Here is an 18,583-nt window from a genome sequence, read left to right on the forward strand (position 1 = left end):
CAGTGAGGAGAGGGTGAATTGACGCCCCGACAAAAAGTTGCGAAGGACTGGGTCGGACTTGCCGAGCTCGCCTAGCGACACTACGACTGCGACACTACTCTAACCCCCTTTGCAGAGGAGGGCTTCTTTCTTACAAGTTGCTTGATACAACTCCAGTTTGGTGCGATCCAAGTGGACACTAGAATAGCGTGACATACTGCCATGGAAACAACGCGGACAGCCCTGCCATGAGCAGCAGTAAAACTCGTACACAGTGTTGGTTTTGACCTCAAAGCCGTCCATCTGCAACGGTCGACCACTTCCTGGAGAGTTTAAGATGCCTGGACGGCTAACCTAGTGGACGGTAACATTGAGCGCGAAGAACTGGGTCGATGACGGCTACCTTGGCGGGAAACTTTTCACCTTAAGGAGCAGATTTCAAGTTGAGGACGACAACGTTTTGTTCATCACGGCATCTTTAAGAAAAACTCGTGAAATGATTGTTATTGCTTACGTGGAAGGGCTATTGACGGATGAAGAGTTTATGTTTCTTTATGAGACAAATAAACCAGTTAATTTAGAGCTGCCTTACTACGAGTATGAGGAATTTAACTTTGACGAAAACAGCAGTGAAGCCGAATGTAAAGCAGGGTTTAGGTTTGAAAGAGGAGATATCGAACGTCTTGCTGATGTTCTTCAATTACCACCCACCTTTACGTGTCCACAAGGCAGTGTTTGTGACCGAATAGAGGGCCTTTGCATACTTCTTCGTCGCGGCGCATATCCATGTCGTTACAGTGACATAGTCAGCAGATTTTGCAGAACCAGTTCCTGTTTTGCGTATGGTATCGAACATAGTGCTCAACTATATCTTCGATCTGCATCATTACAGAATCACAACCTGTAATAATTCCATCCTGAATCCATTTGCTATCCAACAATACTCTGACGCTGTGTCTGACAAGGTTGCTGTCCTTAACAACTGTTTTGGGTTTGTAGATGGAACTGTCCGCCCGATCTGCAGGCCGGGGGAACACCAATGGCTTGTTTACAACGGACACAAGAGGGTACATGCCCTCAAATTTCAGGCTGTTGCTCTTCCTAATGGGCTTATTGGACATTTGTTCGGTCCTTTAGGTAAGACGAGTTATTTCTACAGTCTCTTTTGTTTTTGGTTTTAAGTCACCAGTTTTGGCTTAGAAAATTTTTCAGTTGAACAATTGTTTTTTCAGAGGGAAAGAGGCATGATGCTGCGATGCTGGCCGACTCTGATTTTCTCACCAGTTTGGAGCACAATGCTGTATCCCCAACTGGCCAACAGATTTGCATATACGGAGACCTGGCCTATCCTTTAAGGCTAAATCTCATGGCACCGTTCAGAGGGGCCGCCCTGAATGCGCAAATGTAAGCCTTCAATGATTCTCTGTCGAATGTGCGTACGTCCGTCGAGTAATTGTTTGGAGACACTGTGGAGTATTTCAAGTTTATGGACTTAAAAAAAGCCTTTAAATAGGTTTAAGCTCGATCGGAAAATTGTATGTCGTGTGTGCCCTGTTAAGAAATGCGTTAACTTGCCTTTACGGAAATTCAACTACTTGAGGAATACTTCTCTTGAATAATTTTAAGTCATCTTTCTACGAACTACTGACAAATAATTTAGCTATGAAATCAGTTAAAGGTAGTTAAACAACGTGTCGATAATTCATCGATTTTTTTCGAAGATAAAGGAATCAAACAGTTTATTAGCAGTCAAGCACAATTTTAATAGAAGAAACAAAGCTGCCGAGAAAACAAGACAAAGGCTGGAATTACACTCGCTCTTACTAGAAAAGGCTCAGTAGTCCGACCTCAGTGTTTTCCAATTGTAATAGATAAATAAAAATTAACAAAGCTATACCATGCTCCTTTGAAAGAGAATTACAGTCACTGTAAAAGTTACTTGTTTATCAGTTTCGACAGTACCTCCATCATGTTTTGTTGTTGCTGCTGAATCAATTGCATCATCTCTCTTGCTGCTCAAATGATCGGGCTGTCTCCCTTTCTTTAATCTCTAACTCACTCTTCCTGGCTTCAAGTTCTAGTTGAGATTTTTCTCTGAGAAATTCAATGGAATCATTGCCTCCTCTTCTCTTCTTCTTCTTAAGTTCCACGAGAGCTTCATCTCCGGCAATTCTTGATTTGGTCTGACCATAGCTCTCCATCGCTTTTTTTCGAATTTCTTCTGCTTTGTGCTTGTTTTCTTCTCCTTTGGCTCGCTTGTATTCTTTCTCTTCAACCGGGAAAGATTCTTACAAAGCGCAAATCTCTTCCAGGGCTAGTTCGAGCTCCGAAGTGGGTTCCACGTCAATCCCCGACGAATTACCTCCTCTCGAATTTTACGCTTAAACTCTCCCTTGATTAATTTGAATCGCTCTCTTACAGATCGCTTGTTTACATGGAATTTGGCGGTCCCTCAGGTGTTAAGGTGATTCGAAATTTCTTCCCCAATTTTGCCTCTTTCGACCGTTTTTTTTTTTATGGCTGACAGACAAGTCTTTCACGGCAGAGAAGGAGATCGTGCTCTTCTTTCCATGCCATGCTCGCTAATCCTGTAAATGAAGAGAAAGCAGATAAAACAATTTCTCTGATTTCTCGCTACTAACTGACCAAGCGAAAAGAATTTGGAGCGTTTAGATTAAAGTTTAATACAAGATAACACATCTTGCATTCAGAGGATAAGCGGGTTCAAGTGCTAGGGACTTTTTGTTTAGTAAAGCAAGAAAATATAACGCACGTGTTCAGTCGAACTGCTCCACCGTGGTTGTGCATAGTGCACATCACTTTTACAATTTTAACCAGCTTGTCAGTGGCTTTATTGCCCATAACAAAAAAGTGACAATCTTCACTAATGAAGTTCGATAATCTAAAAACATGCGGAAATATATGGGAAAATAATAGTAACAGTACTCACGTTGACTGGAGGACGGCAAAACACCACTTCTCACGTCCTCGGTACAAACAGGACTGCAATCCGCGTGGACAAGTCAAGTGCATTGTGGTCTACACGCGAAATTTACTTCCGGTCAGCCGTCCTCGATGTCAGCCGTTCAGGTATCTTAAACTCTCTAATACACAGTCTGCTCACTACCGTTGAAAGCGTGGTAGATGTGGAAGATATCATCCTGATCTGCTTCTGACAACTGATGTGGCTGCCATTCCAACCACTGGTAAGCTTTCAGGGACTGATTTCCACGGTTACCCGGTTACACGGTTACCTACAAGATGGTTCCAAGGCTAACAATTGCGGTGTCATGACGTTTTTACGGTAATACTGTATGCAGGCTGAGGCACTGGTTACACATGTCTCCAGGGGGTTCAAATCTGCCTCGGCCTGAAATTCCTTTACGAAGATCTGGCACCCTGCTTTCAGCACTTTGACCTCGCAACGACAATAGGATTCCTCTTCTCGAAAAGATTAACCTCTTTGTCGTGGACGCTGTTGTACGACTGGTCAAACTCTCGGCGTTTGGCTGGCATCATACTTTCGGGGTCATAATGCTCCTTGGCAGGGCATGAACCCTCATACGATTGGCTCGTTTCAGTGTTAAAGAAATAAGGAACAAACCATTTCTTTTCCTCCGTCAAACCAAACGCGGAAGCAAAGGCTGACAATGAAAAAGAAAGAACATACAGACTGTCCTTGAACGTCAATCGCCCCGTATCTAAGCTGAACATTTTGGCCCCCACAGGTTAGTTTCGCGACATCACAGCCATGGTCGTACAAATATTTCAGGATGAAAATATTGTCATACCCTTTGAATATGGAACAGTACGATGACTCGACGGGGCATGTCCAAGACCATGGTTTGGGTGGTCACCCATCATAAAATCGATCCATGGAATCCCGTCCATAAAAATTCAACGGCTGCGTCATGTCTTCTCTCATGGCACAAATTAAAATGGGCACATGTTCTTGCTCGTCTTGCGTAATCTCGTAGTCGGCGTGCAAATCAGGGTACACAGGAAACCAAAATGTGACACCCACGGGCATTTTAGTCTGATTTTTGGCAACATAACCATTCTTAATAACTTTTTAACGCTAATTACGAAAAGCGTTGTTGCCAAGTTAAATTCTTATTAAGGTGTAGTTTTGGGCATTTCAATATGACGTCATTGTCCAAATAAGGAGTTTTCTTTCCTTTAACAAATCTAAGTTTAATACAGACAAAACGTCTTGTAAAGCGTTATTAAAGAACTGGAAAGTTTATTCTAAGAATTTATGACTAATGTCTTCGGGAGCAACGGTTTCGCAATGTGTGCCTGACGCCAAACCGAAGTATGAAAACAGTATACCACCTCAGTTTAACAGGTTTTGTAAGTACCGGGACACTTTTGCCTTACACGACATCAACTGCCTGCAGTTGCTGAGTGATGCTTTGGGTCGGGATTTACAAGGGCGGGCAGAGTTGTCGGCAGGCCCCAAGCTTGCGTAATGCTTTCTTTTACTTGGGCCTCTTTGCCAAGAAGGTGCCTGTGTTGCGTGGAAGGTGTTCTTTCCCTTTAGTGACGAATAGCCGTTGTCAATGTTATCAGGTGTCAAAATCAGTGAAATTGTCCGGATTTAGATTAGGTGGGGCAACGTTGCCGTTCTCCTTATTTACAGACAGGACCTTATCTTACGCAAGTGAGGTCTCCAAGTTGAGGATTTCCCTTTAGCTTGATATGCCTCGCCTTGTGTAAGAGATCTACTAACAGCCTTGAACATATCGCCTGCTCCATCGCTAGTAGCGTACACAATACCTTGTGCAATGCTTAAGATAGTTATGTGATGCTTTTGGTCGTTGCAATCACTATGAACGCTGTATTTAAGAGCGGATGTCAGTAAGTATCGACCGGAAGTCTGCAAAAGTGAAAAATCGAAAATTCTCAAAAAATTCACAGAGTAGCACTAGGTAAACTGTTAAAATAAATATAATTTCTACTTCGATCCGATAATTATTTTCTACGTACAGGGGGTTATTAATTTCTCGCCCCCCCCCCCCGACCGGGTTTTACAGCAGCGAGACGGTGTGTCACGAAAAAGTCGTTTCAAGAATCAAATCAATCGTAATGCGAGCAACAAGCAACTTATTCAGAAAAGTACATAATTATACACATTTTAAGGGGTTATTTACTCAGTTTCAAGTAAAATGTCATATTTTGGAGATTTTTCGTTATTGTCAATATTTTGAACTTTTTCGTTGGATGAAAAAACGGCAAATTTCAAAGCTCAAAATCGTCGACTAGTACCTCGATTTCAGTAAAGAGTCTCATACCACGTTAAAGAGCGTTATCTTTTCTTTCAAAATCTGTTTTCAAAACTATGGGCAATTTAAAAGAAAATTTTGAGGCCAAAACATACAAGTAGTATTTTTCTGAAAATTGAGCGTTCCTCGCTTGAAATCAGTTTGAGCAACAGTGGTTTAATGTTATCAGCTTTCATAAATGAAGAAATGTTTATCAAGGGATCTGACAAAATTTCAAACCGTTTGCTAACAGGAAAGGCAGATTTAAGCTGTAAACTCCTGCCAAGTGCACAAGTCACGTCGGATTGTCAAAGGGCAAAGCACTGTCATAAACCAGATAAACTTTAAAAATCACAACGTTTTTGCGTCCAGGAATTGGATTTTAGCCTGTGAGTGTATCTTTCATACCTTAGCATATGTTTCCTAGATATTGGAATTAAAATACATCAAGGGCAACATCGGCATGAGCATCTTTGACTGCTCTCAAAGGGCGACGGAGATTACGTTACTTTTTACAGATTGACCGCTTACCACCTGTTTTTGGACTCCTATTTCAACGCAACACTTACAGATGGAATGGCGCGCGCGCGACACTGACACCTTATGTTCAAGTTCTGAACTTCTCTTCACTAGACCTGAATTTATCGGCAATTTGCCAACACCAACAACAACTCCAGCATTTGTCTAGTATTTGTTGTTTTTTCAAGGAAAAATTCTGGTAAACAGATTCACGCAAAACCACTTGGCTTAAAAAATGTGTTTAAAGCCTACCCTGCATATGAAGCAACAAGTATTTCCTCGAAATAAGCTTAAAAAACAAATTCACGCAGTGAATAAATGGGTGAAACAGGATTAATAGTTATCGAATTCTTGCCTAACCTGAGGGATGAGGATGGACCCGAAGAGGGACACCTGCTACGTTTCAAAGCGTCACTGGTTTTGACAAGCCTGCACGTATCTTAAGTGGGGCGTGAACCTCCCGTACAAAAAACAAATAGCGACTTAGCTATGACGCGTCCTACAGTAAGAAGAGCTTGTAACACCTGTTCATGGATAATACGGTTCTTAGCTGAGACGAAGAAAAATTCGAATATTAAAAGACCTTTGGCGTCAATTAACGGTGCACCATTATTTGTTCCCAATTTTATGATACAAATGCTTTCAGGAAACAAAAAATATACATTTTTCACATTTCAGCTGTGCGCACGGGCGTATGTGCGTATAAGGACGCTACGCCCCTGCTAACTTAAGACCCGCTCTTATAAATGGGAAATTAAGCGTCTTATTTAAGAAGCGTTGTCAATCTGTTTTGTGTGTGATCTCAGTATTTTTAGTTTGTTTGTTTGTTTGTTTTTACACCGTTTCATGAAAAGTTTTTAAGGTTCATTTCTGGCGACGTTTCTCGAAACTCGTTATCAGCACTGTCAGCACTCGCCACACCGGGTAGTTGGTAGTGTGTACGCCTTCCCTGGATACCTTAAAGCACCGAGAATCTTTTGTTTTCCTTATTTTCGCGAGCAGGTTTCAATTATTACACAAATATTATATTGCCTACCAAATTGGTCATTGTCACTAGCCCATAACCTGCTCCTGTAGTTTTGAATTTCTTCAAGGCTGAAAATTTCAGCAGCTACTAAAAGGAGGCACACAGTTTGAACTAACCAGGGAAAAGAGGCTTATGATTTTTTAAAATGTCATTGATGCACGGTTCAATTAGACTTGTTACGACCCCTGGGACAACCACAGGGACAAGTGCCCGCCTGGTTAGCTCAGTTGGGAGAGCGCCGGTCTGCCGAGTGGGAGGTGGCGGGTTCAAATCCCGGCCGGACCAACACTCAGGGTCTTTAAATAACTGAGAAGAAAGTGCTGCCTTTGTAATGACATCTGCAAATGGTTAGACTTTCTGGTCTTCTCGGATAAGGACGAAAAACCTTAGGTCCCGTCTCACTTCACTTTTACTGATTTGTTCTTGTGAGACGTAAAAGAACCTACCTAACCTACGAAAAGAGTAGGGGTCGTAGACCCCGGTTGTGTGGCCAACCTTTACAGGTTGTGGTATTGGGCAGGGATGGCACCTTGCATGGGACCTATGAGTTCCGTTCGTGCACATTCCCTCTGGGCAGGCCTGGGTCCATAAATAAATAAGTCCAGCCCTTCGGGCCCGGGGGTTGGGAGTTGTTTGAAGCGGTCACGTCCCAGACTTTCGGGGGTGGGTGGCGGGACAAATCGAAAAAAAAATCTTCTTTGTTTTTGTGAAGTACATCATTTCCCGCGCAGTTAACAAGATGGCGGCGGACTCCGTAGCTGTGGAAAGGTCCTTGTGAAACATGTCCCGGCAACATATAGGGCATCACGTAATTGACGTCAACACCTTGACTCAACTCCATGAACAGTGAGAGGCGTTAAGTTCCATCATACCGTAGGTGTTGCCTGATCTCTAGACGTGAACAGTCTGTCCACAGACGTTCATCCTTTTTGTTTTTGACAACGAGCGAGTGAGCCGGGGTGCAGAAACGAGCCCTAACCCTACCCCATTGCCCAACCGTTCAATAAATTCCCGCGCTTTTTATTTTTGTACAAGAACAGAACAGGTAAGTTTTTATCTGTCATTTAGTTTCCATGTGTAGTTTAAAAATAAGAGCGTGGGTCCCTTTGGTGGAGCTTGAAAACAACGAGACATATAGCTGTGTAGCAGGCGCTTCGAAGTAGGGCGCAATAAAGAACGGGCGCGCGAGGAGATATGCGTGTATCTCTAAACAAGACATAGTCACCACATTAGGGGCACCCAACGAGAATATAGTTCAAAACCACTTAAACATAGCATTGTTGAACGTACTTTAGTATTTAAACGAAAGATATAGCCATATTTTTATCCCCTACAAATTTTTCATCTGTTCGGATTTCCTAGCTGAAAGTCTAGTGATCCGAAAATTATAGGGATCAAAACTTACCTTTTCGAAAATTTCAGCCAGAAAAAAGGCCCCCGAAAATTCTAGGCGACCTTTTTAGGGTAAAATTCCGTTAAAATGGGAATTATACCATTTTTTATATGTTCGAAAATCTTGGGAGAGGCGGGCAAGCAAAAAATTTTACAACAAATGTTTCGAAAATTCTAGATCTCAAATCGTCTTCCGAACAGATATTTTCCAAAACTTAACGTTGGGTGCCCCTGACCACATCGAAACAAACTCAATATGGCGGAAAATATGATGGTCGATTTCACAGCAAAAAGGATACACCACCGAATCTCTTATGCCTGGAAATGTTGTTATGATGCTCATCTTTGAAATTAAAAGAATTATTTAAGGTCAAAAAAGTTACACTTGTCGTTTTTTTTTCCTTTCCTTTTTTTGATAATGCCAAAACATTGGGTCGGTCGGACGACGCTAAACGAAGAGAAAAAAGGGGGATGCTTTTTTAATGTAGCTATTTGTCTCCCTCAGAGCATAAAAGTATAAATTTACAAGGCCAGGATCGAGCGTATACTGAGTAATTAAATGACATTGCTAAAAAATCAACTCAAGGGTGAGACCTTATAAGGCGCTGCCTGACAAAACGAAATGGTGAACAAGAAGTGCTGCGGCTCATTTTAATACTAGGTGAACCACATCCTGAACTAGCGTGAAAACTGCAAGAGAGGAGCGCTCAAGGCTAAAGAAACTAAAGCCCGAAAAAACAACAGGAGGCTTGAGAAACGTCCTTATCCTATTCTGCCGGGGTTCGTACTTTCAAAGAAGCGCTTATCAAGAATAATACATAAGGAATAAAAACTTCTCGCAGCTACCAGTGAAAGCATGCGAAGTGTGACAACAGTGGTAAGCGGTCGTTGTGTGAAATGTAACGCAATGTTTGAAGTTTGAATTTTTGCTGTTGTCCTGTTGTTCATTTGTTCTCGCCGTTCTCCCGTGTGGATACTTTACATTTCCAATATGAGGGAACAACAAGCTAAGGTACGAGCAACAAACACCAACAACATTGTTTTGTCCGCTAAAATCTGATGTCCTGGACGTAAAAATGTTTGAATTTTAAGACTTTTTTAATTAGTGCCTTGTCCTTTGACAAAGTGCAGGAGTTGACAGCTTAAATCTTCCTTTCCTGTTAGCAAACAGTTTTAAACTATACAAGATTGCTGGATAAACACGTCTTGGTTTATGAAAGCTGATGACATGAACCACTGTTGCTCAAACTGATTTTTTATAGTATTTTCCGAGTTTTTAGCATCGAACCGCTGAGCGAGAAAAGCTCAAATTTCAGAAAAGTACTACTTGTATTTTTTGGCCTCAAAAATTTTCTTTTAAGTCGCCTTTAGTTTTGAAAACAGATTTTGAGACGTTCTTTAACGTGGTATAAGGCTCAACTGAAATCGAGGTACCAGTCGACGATTTTGGCTTTGAAATTTGCCATTTTTTCATCCAACGGAAACGTTCAAAATATTGAAAATAATGAAAAATATCCAAAATAATCTATTTTCGTTCAAACTGAGTAAATCACCCCTTAAAATGTGTATAATATTGTACTTTCTGAATAAGTCAATTTTTTTTTGCATTACAATTGATTTGATTTTTAAAAGGATTTTTTCGTGACACACCGTCTCGGGCCTGTAGAACCCAGCCCGAGAGCCGCAAAACGAAATAAAACCCCCGTACATCTAATATAACCACCGGATCGAAGTAAAAATTACATTTATGTTAACAGTTTACCTAGTGGGACTTTGTGAATTTTTTTGAGAATTTTTGATTTTTCACTTTTGCAGACCTCTGGTCGATATTTACTGACATCCGCTCTTAAGCTTCTGACCCCGAACAGCAATTTTTTAAAAAATGCATTGTATACAAGCTGTCTGATACAGAGCTATTGCTGGCTCTTCAAAATCGTGAAATCCCTGGTGCCCTGGGGTATCCATCAGTTCCCTTCTACGTTTTAACGGGACATGAATCAATGACAAAAATCATCTCCTTGTGGCTCATAGTGAGGCGTTGTGAGCATTTTGTCATCATTACCAGCGTTATTACTCTGGTAGAAAGTGTCTGCAATGATCTTATGGCAATATGTGCGCGAAGCAAGTAGTGGTCCTCTCTCAAAAACGTCCAGGTGGCTGGACAAATTTGAACAAGTCTCCAGCTTTTTCTTTAAATGATGATCCCTTGCTGATAAACGACTTCGGTATTTGTGTATTGGTTTCTTGGGCTGGCTTGATGCAGCTCAACCATACGTCAGATAGCAACAATATTTGGTTAGGATCTAATGCATAGTGGAACACAGAACCGAAAAAGATCACAGCGATGTCTATCTTTTAAGATTCGTTGCTTTTTCTAATGTGATACTTTTAAGCGCTCAGGCACCTCTTGTGATGATTTCCTTTTGCAACAAAGAGACCGCTGGCCCCAGAATGGCGGAATCTCATTGTATTATCCAGATATGATGATTCAATTGCAAGAATTGAATTGCTACCATTAAATGCCCAACGGATATGATACTTCTCGGGCTTTTAATTGGTGGCAAAATACGCAAACTCCACTCTACAGATGCAACACGTCTTCCATTAATTCGTGCTACTTGCCCTCGTTATGAGATGGAGGCGGCCTCGTTGTCATAACACGCACATTTTCCCGTATTTGGGCCGCGGGTTATTTAGTAGCTTTTCCTTCAAACGCTCAATTTTTGCTTTGTTTATAAAGTCAAAATAACAATCCTGTGCCATTGTAGACAGCATGCGTAAGAAATTTCCATCATGAGTGGTTCGTCTGTTAGGGGTTTAACTGCCTCTGCATTTTGTTTATCAAAAACATTTTCCTTGCCTTTGCAGCTTCAAACAGCTTCTGCACACCTCTCGTAGCTGCTTGCAAGAAAGCTATGCCTCCTCAGAGTCTGAACTGAGAGGATCACTGCAGCTCCGTTTCTTTTTAGATGCCACCATTCATGTACATTTAAAGGATTCTGGCTATGATCAACGATTTGAAGTTTATCTACACGAAAGAAAAGGGGGAAGATTTTGCAATTGCCAAGAATTCGTGCTATGAAAGACCGTCTTATGCTTACCTATAACCATATGAATTTTATATTAAAGGGTGTAGTCAACTGTCACGTGACACCTCGAAACTCCTAGAAACAATGTTTCAGAAATACTTTAATAATATTTACAATACACTTCGCACTGCTTGAAACAATTTCTGGATCTATTAAATATATATTTATGAAAGTTAAGAAAACTCCTTAAAAAGATAATGATCTCACAATGAAATGTTCCAAAACACCACTTTAACACAAGATTATTTTCGTAATCAGCGTACTCGGGTTAGTAAATTAGTATGTTGCCAAAAATCAGACAAAAATGCTTGTGGGTGTCACAATTTGGTTTCCTGGGTACCCGACTATACACATAAAAGAGAGAAAACGCGAGTCGCTCTTCCTCCTCACCCGTTTCCTTTTCATCATCAACATTTAATTAATTTTATTGACCTTTGTCTTCTTTTATCATTGTTATATTCTTATTGTCATGTACTTGGTTTATAATTTTGTAATGTAAAATTGACTCTGAAAAGCCCCGTGGGGACGAGCCAATAAAGTATGTATGTATGCATCGTTAGCTTGCAAAAATCGCAAGGCACGGGCTACCCTTCGCTGACGACGTTTGGAGGACCGCGCTGCGTCTGACGGTTTTCTGTCTTCGTCGTTTATCGGCTCTATGTAGCACTTGTGCTCACCCACGATAGCATAGTCCTTACAGACCTTGCCATAATATTCACCACATTAGTGAGGACGCGGTAGTTTACTTGCGATGACGCCTGTGCCAACTATCCGCCAGTTTGCAACACGTGGAACATTTGTGTAGGTAAGCACAGACCAAATCCACAAGCCTCACTGTTGCCATGTGACCATCCGGTTTGCGTGGGGTGTGATGAAGCAAACAACTCTGACTGTAGGAATAACGATGACAGTCCGGGAACTCAACGGCAGAGGATATAGGTGGTTTTCCTCCATCAGGACATGGCTTTTAGATACTCCGTGCAGTCCGTTTGTTTACACGGCACACACCTTCGTTTCACACAGGGACAATGGTCATAATCCTCGTCGTTGTACCCCTTTTCGCAAGTAAGATAATAGTACGACAGACCCATAAAAGCAGTCACTGATGTCAGCCCGTGATAATGCACCCGTTGTTTGGGTAACCAGATGTAGCGTTGGTCGACTCTAGCTTCCCTGTGGCCAAAGATCAACGTATAGCCTCGTTCTGCACCCCAGACTTTAATGTGATACTCCGGCATGACCGGTTGAAACAGTTCCAATTCGCCCACCCCCCACAAGGACCTTCAGGAACGTGTGCCTCTTGATGTAACTGCTTGGCCAAACGTTATTGAGCCTTAGGATACATCGTGATGTCTTTGTAAGTGACTTCGGGTGTCTTTCTTCGGGAGTAACTAATAGTCGTGGGTCGTAGGTCGGGGTACCAGGTTATGGGTTGTGGGTACAAAGTCGTGAATCGTGGGCGCAAAGTCGTGGGTCGTGGGTTGCTTGTAGACCCACAAGAACGCGAAGGGTTTGAGAGATCTTGAACAAGTCCCTCAGAGTAGTTTCTGGGCAGGGGCAGGGGTAGGATAGCTATTAGCTCTTCGGACATCCAAAGTATCTAATTAAAAAGCGAGGGACCATTCATAGAAAAGTGAGCATGCCGAATAGCATAAGGAAAAATTACTGTTCTGACCTCGTATTATTAACATCAAGGAAAAAATCTCTATGGCGAGAAGGGTCGAAAATCAATTCTTATAACACAAGTCATACAGGACCTGTAACGGGGACTTACTTTAAGAAAAAATGCAAGGGAAATGTAACGAAAGATAAACTTACTTCTCCTATTACTCTTAAAAAAGAAACAAACAAAGAGACAAACAAAAAAGCAAACACAAAACAAAACAAATCCCAGGTCTTAATCGACTAATGTTGGTGATCAACTCTGGCTCAGCCTCGTTCTCTCTCAATCGTTGATGCTGATGCTTGCTGATCTTCCACGCTGACGTTCTGATCTTCCGTTTTTTCTTCAACAACGTGCATTTGTGATTTTCATGAAATCAGCAAAGGTAAGTGATTTTTACAGTATGCATGATTTTGTACATTGGTAGTTTTTATCTAGTGAAATTAATCAGCGTTGCTTGTATTTAAGTTCCACGAATACCACCAACGTCGCTTTTTGTCAATTCAGTAAGTGAGTAAACAGCGGCGTCGTTCTTGAAAACAATAAAAGAAATTGTCAGCATTTCAACAAGTAGTGTTAACAAAGTAAAAATTTGTTTAATTAACGTTTAGACAAGATTGTTTTTCATGGATTCTGTCAAAATGAAATAACGTTATTGATTTTGAAAGAACCTCGTATGTTTCTCAAGGAAAGTTCCAGATGACCTCATTCCCCATCTACTGGAGGAACATAAAGACATTGTAAAGTAAATCACAAGCGTTAAAAGACTTTAGTAAGTCAAATTGGTTTCAGAAACGTTACATGGATTTAAAGGTCATTCCGTTTATGCATGTTACTACCAACATAAACAAAGCGACAAAATTAACATATAAGAGGCCCTAAATGTTGGTACCACACGTACAGGGCTAAAGTCAGTTATGGATGCTTTAAATCGCCATGTACCTACAATCGGCGACAAAATTGTTGAGACATTGTACTCAAATAGGGTAACTTAAGAAACATAACAATCCCACCCCTGTCCCCTCCATTCAAAGTTGGGATGTTTCTTGCTTTTTAAAGGTAGCTCGAACAGTGGCACAACATTGCATGGAGGGGATTGGGGAGGAAACGCTATCTTTCCCCCTTTTGAAGTCCGCAAAACGTCAAAAGGTCCATTTAGGGCGAAGTGTTTCAACTCATTTTGTCGCCGATTGTCTGAATCAAAATCTACGCGTTGTTGTCCTTTTAGCACAGGTTAAGAGACGATAACTAGTTGAGATTACTATATTCACCGGGTCGTTTTTAACAAAATAGATAGGATAACTATATCATAGCATTGCTGTGTTTTTCGATGGAAAATTAGTTTTGCCTATCTTTGCACTCGGTAGAGTGTTCCAGTAATTACGCGCCATACCCACGTACCGAAAGATTGATGTTCCTCTGGTATCTAAGTGTGGTTGCCAGGAGTCGATGGCTGATGATATATTGTTTGTGAATATCTCCCGAGTAAGTGCGAAGTGTTTATTTGAAGTTCGGCTTTTCAATTAGGTGTGATCGACGAAAATATGGCCATAACTGCTATGCGCTGGGGAATTTTCAGGAAAAGAGCTCCGACTTCTAACGCACAGCAAACCTGCATAGCATCGCTACATCTGTGCAGAAGATTAGTTTCCCATGTACTTAAACGTGTCTTTGAAGAATGAATTTTACAGTAGAAACTATGAGGTTAGGAGGAGACTGGTCACGAGTAATCAACTTTGTTCTTAAAGATAATCTAATTATCTTATTTTACACTCATCGTGGTTACTCGTGGTTACTCGTGGAAATTCGTACTAAACAAAAATTTTTGCGATTATAACTGCTTTATTGCCTAGAAATCTTTTTCGTTATCTGTCCTACTTACTTTGTACTTTGTTTCGATAAAGGAGAGAATAGAAAATCGTAGGCGACGCGCCACACCGCACAATGTCAAGGCACGATAAACGTGACACGAAATGTCACGCACTGAAAGTAACGAAATCGCCATATTCTAATTGTTCTCAAATAGGCATGACGACGTTAAACATAGCAAATAAAAAGCCACCGGGGGTTTTACATCTCAGCTCGAAGACATGAGTTGAATTAATTTTCTTAAGGATGTGTGGCCACTTTTGCGAATCAGGCAATGGGCGACAAAATTGTTGAGATATTGTACTCAAATAGGGTAACTTTAGAAACATAACAATCCACACCCCTCCCCTGTCCCTCCTCCCTCAAAGTTGGGATGTTTCTTGTTTTTTAAAGGTAGCTCGAACAGTGGCACAACATTGCATGGAGGGGATTGGGGAGGAAACACTATCTTTCCCCCTTTTGAAGTCCTCAAAACGTCAAAAGGTCCATTTAGGGCGAAGTGTCTCAACTCATTTTGTCGCCGATTGTAGTTTCTATCATCTGACTCTTTATGAAATTCATTTTTTAAATCATGCATAATTTAAAGAAGGATTCAGACAAGTTTCGAGATAGAATCACAAATGACTCTTGACGTTGTTTTGAACCAGAGTTCAAAGAGTTTCACACGTTCTTGTTAAATTGATCCGTTATTATGATTGGTACCGGCTGGTAAATGACTTTCACTAAAAATCACGAAAAAGAGACATTTTTCTCGTTCCTTTTACGTTTTACGTTAAACAGTCTTTAAAATCTCTTTTTACGTCGATCGAAAGTACTTCTTCAAACGTTTCATCACTGGAATCCATTCCATTGTTAAGTGTAGCTGAGCGGTAATTTTCGAAGTAGACGTTACTTTTGGGTAATAAATTTCATTGTTGTTAATGTCGTTGTTACTCGTTTCAGAATTGGACTTTTAGTGTAGAAATGGGGGCATTGTATTGCTTTCAGTTATCGGAACTTCTAGTTTATTTAATATTACTCGCAAGGAAAGGATTGTCCTTCAAAACCTCACGGAACTAGGGGGACAACCGACTTTGCACCCACGACCCACGACCTGGTACCCACGACCCACAACCTGGTACCCACGACGCACGATCCACGACTATTAGTTACTTCCTCTTTCTGCGGGGTACTTGCTCCTTGGTCCACGCTTGCATGGTCACGATCGCCCGCGCACAACACATTTTATCCAGGTTTTTTATTTGAATAATACATTGTTTTCGGAGTAAGTTTTCCAGAGGTAATTTCTCCCGGTCGTTTTTATTTTTGCTTTCCATCGCGGCCGGGAGACCGCACGGTCGTCAAGGTTACTTACAACGCTTCAATATGACGAAATTGTTCATTAGAATTTAATTTTCCGCTAGTGTTTGCAAGTTTTCATTCACGCGATCATGTCGTGCACCCCACTCCCGGAAAGTGAACCAGGCAGATTGCAACACATGTATGAGTGTTGGATGCTTTACCGAGAAAAGAACAAAGCCCTCCGGTCGTATCTGCTCCTCCGCAGTACGTTGATCCATGGTGCATTGTAGAACCGCTTCGATCTCTCCTCCCACATTATAAACTGCGGTGCGAACCACGTTAGGGGTGAACTTCAGCCGTCCCTCGAACACGCGGTGACGAAGGCCTAGGTTCCGGTGGCGACTGTTGGTGGTGAGAGTTAATCAAAAATCAAACACGTGACTTGCTCTTCCCCAGAATCCCATGCGGGATCCCAGGGTGGAAAGACTTGTTCGTTGTCATACATTTTTGAAGCACTAAATTCTCTCTACTAGGAGCAACTGCTTAGATATTCCCTCGTGCACGTAAGTGATGAAGCACGTTACTCTTCTTCGTAAGGGCGTCTTTTTCGCATTTTTTTCCATACAATTCCTTCTAATTGAAGTACCATTAGGGCATACAATAAAGACACACACAAGTCAGGTTTATTTGACAGACAAAGTTACAATTTTAACTTTTCCTTCATGTCCATGATACGTCTAATCACTCCTTCGGTGGACGTTTTTCATCCAGGCAATTCACTGATGCTGTTGATCACCCGCGTGTCGGCTTTCCACTTGTCTCTCAAATTTTTGGCTTTAGAATGAGCAAAGTCATGCTCTTTTGCAGTACGATCCAAGCAATTTATTCCTGTTTTATTTCCTCCTAAGTCTTTTTTTCTAATTTATTGCCTGGGCCAAGGTATTGTTATTCAGACACGTGAAACTCTATCCCAGTCTTACTCAACAGTTTTCGAATATCCACATCTCTACCTCTGATAGTTTTTTTTGGGGATTCTTTTTTTTTTGGCCACCCGGATTATCCACGTGCTTTTTGTCTTCTTTTCATAGCTCAGAGTTTGTCAGAGTGAGTGGGTAACGAAATGTTTCCTAAGCTAATACTTTCGCTTTATTGATAGGAAATTTGGGTATCGTCGGTGGGGCGTGTTTTTTCTCGAAAGAAGGGGTAGTTGTGGGAAAGAAGACGTCTTTTGGAGGAGTGACACTGGTTGATAAAAAAGTGTTCGACGGTGAAAGTTTCAGTTTCTTTTTGGGAGAGGGGCTAAGACTAGTCTTAGAGGACTGAAGGGGTTCGGGTGAAAACAAATGTACCAAAGGTGACCACAAGGGTTCTTTTTTACGGACGGTTTGGTTAAAGGCTTTACTAAATTGGCCACAAGTCCTTCCGCTTACTCGGTTGTGTCCTCCTCTGTGGCAGGTTGACGAGCTCGTCTCACCCATCCTTGAATAGTCAGTCGCATCTCTTTCACCACAGCTTGTTTGAGGAGAGCAGGCAACTTAAAATATAACAAGGTATCACGCCCGGTCGACACTTGAGCCGCTTTGGTCGACACGTTGTTTTGATTGTTTTCCATTAAATCTTTCTTGTTTTTCTGAAGTAACTTGCGCATTTTGATGTCTTAGATCAGATATTTCTTTTGAAAGTTCATCGATCAAAGCTGCTGGACCCCAAACACTGAACAGAAAAAGGCTTCTATGGTGTCATCTTCTTTTCTCCGAAGCATATAGGCTAAATAAGACGCGCAAAACATTTTATACTCTTCTCTCATCGCACCGTACCGTACTCTTGTTGGGACTGGAACGTGACTTTCAGCTCTTGAAAAGTACAATTCAACTCTTGCAGTTGTAGGAGCAGCTCTTCACACAGCAGTAGTAATTGTGTTGGAGACATAACCTACATACATCCTGCCAAAACCCGTCTCCTTTTTGATCCAACAGTAACTGGCGTCTCTTTTTCATAGCGTTTTTACGTATTGAGAGAGCAAATTACTCAAAGCCATTATTTGATCCTCACTTTTTTAACGTTAACCTGTTGCCAGTTTTTTAGTTATTATTATAGTTTTTCTTACAACAGTTGGAAAAAAAATAAAATAAAAAAAGAATGGAGAAAAAATGAAAAAGAAAAATAAATTCAATAAATGAAAGAAAAAAACGAAAGCAGAGGAAAGGAAGAATTAATGCTATTACTGTCACTACATGATTACTACGTTAAGCCGAAACACAGCACACAACACACCTACATCACTATACACTAACACTAAGTACTTAACACTATTTTTTTTATTCAAGACATTTGTTGCTTTAATAACAAAGAACTTATTAAAAAGAAACTAATTACAATATTCTAAACAACCGCAATAACAGACATACTTACAATTATCTACATTTATGCTTCATGTTCCTTTACATATTACGAAAGTTATTGATGTTGGCGGAGTCTCGCTTTGGGTGAGCTCTGTTTG

The 18,583-nt window shown here is 41.2% G+C and overlaps 1 pseudogene; it reads right to left on the minus strand.

Annotated features, from left to right (window-relative positions):
* Positions 1 to 1,914: 1,914 nt before the first annotated feature.
* LOC140927258 (uncharacterized) lies at positions 1,915 to 2,556 on the minus strand (annotated as a pseudogene).
* Between the last annotated feature and the right edge of the window lie 16,027 nt (positions 2,557 to 18,583).

Source organism: Porites lutea, chromosome 2, assembly GCF_958299795.1.
Source record: "Porites lutea chromosome 2, jaPorLute2.1, whole genome shotgun sequence".
Classification (NCBI taxonomy): domain Eukaryota; kingdom Metazoa; phylum Cnidaria; class Anthozoa; order Scleractinia; family Poritidae; genus Porites; species Porites lutea.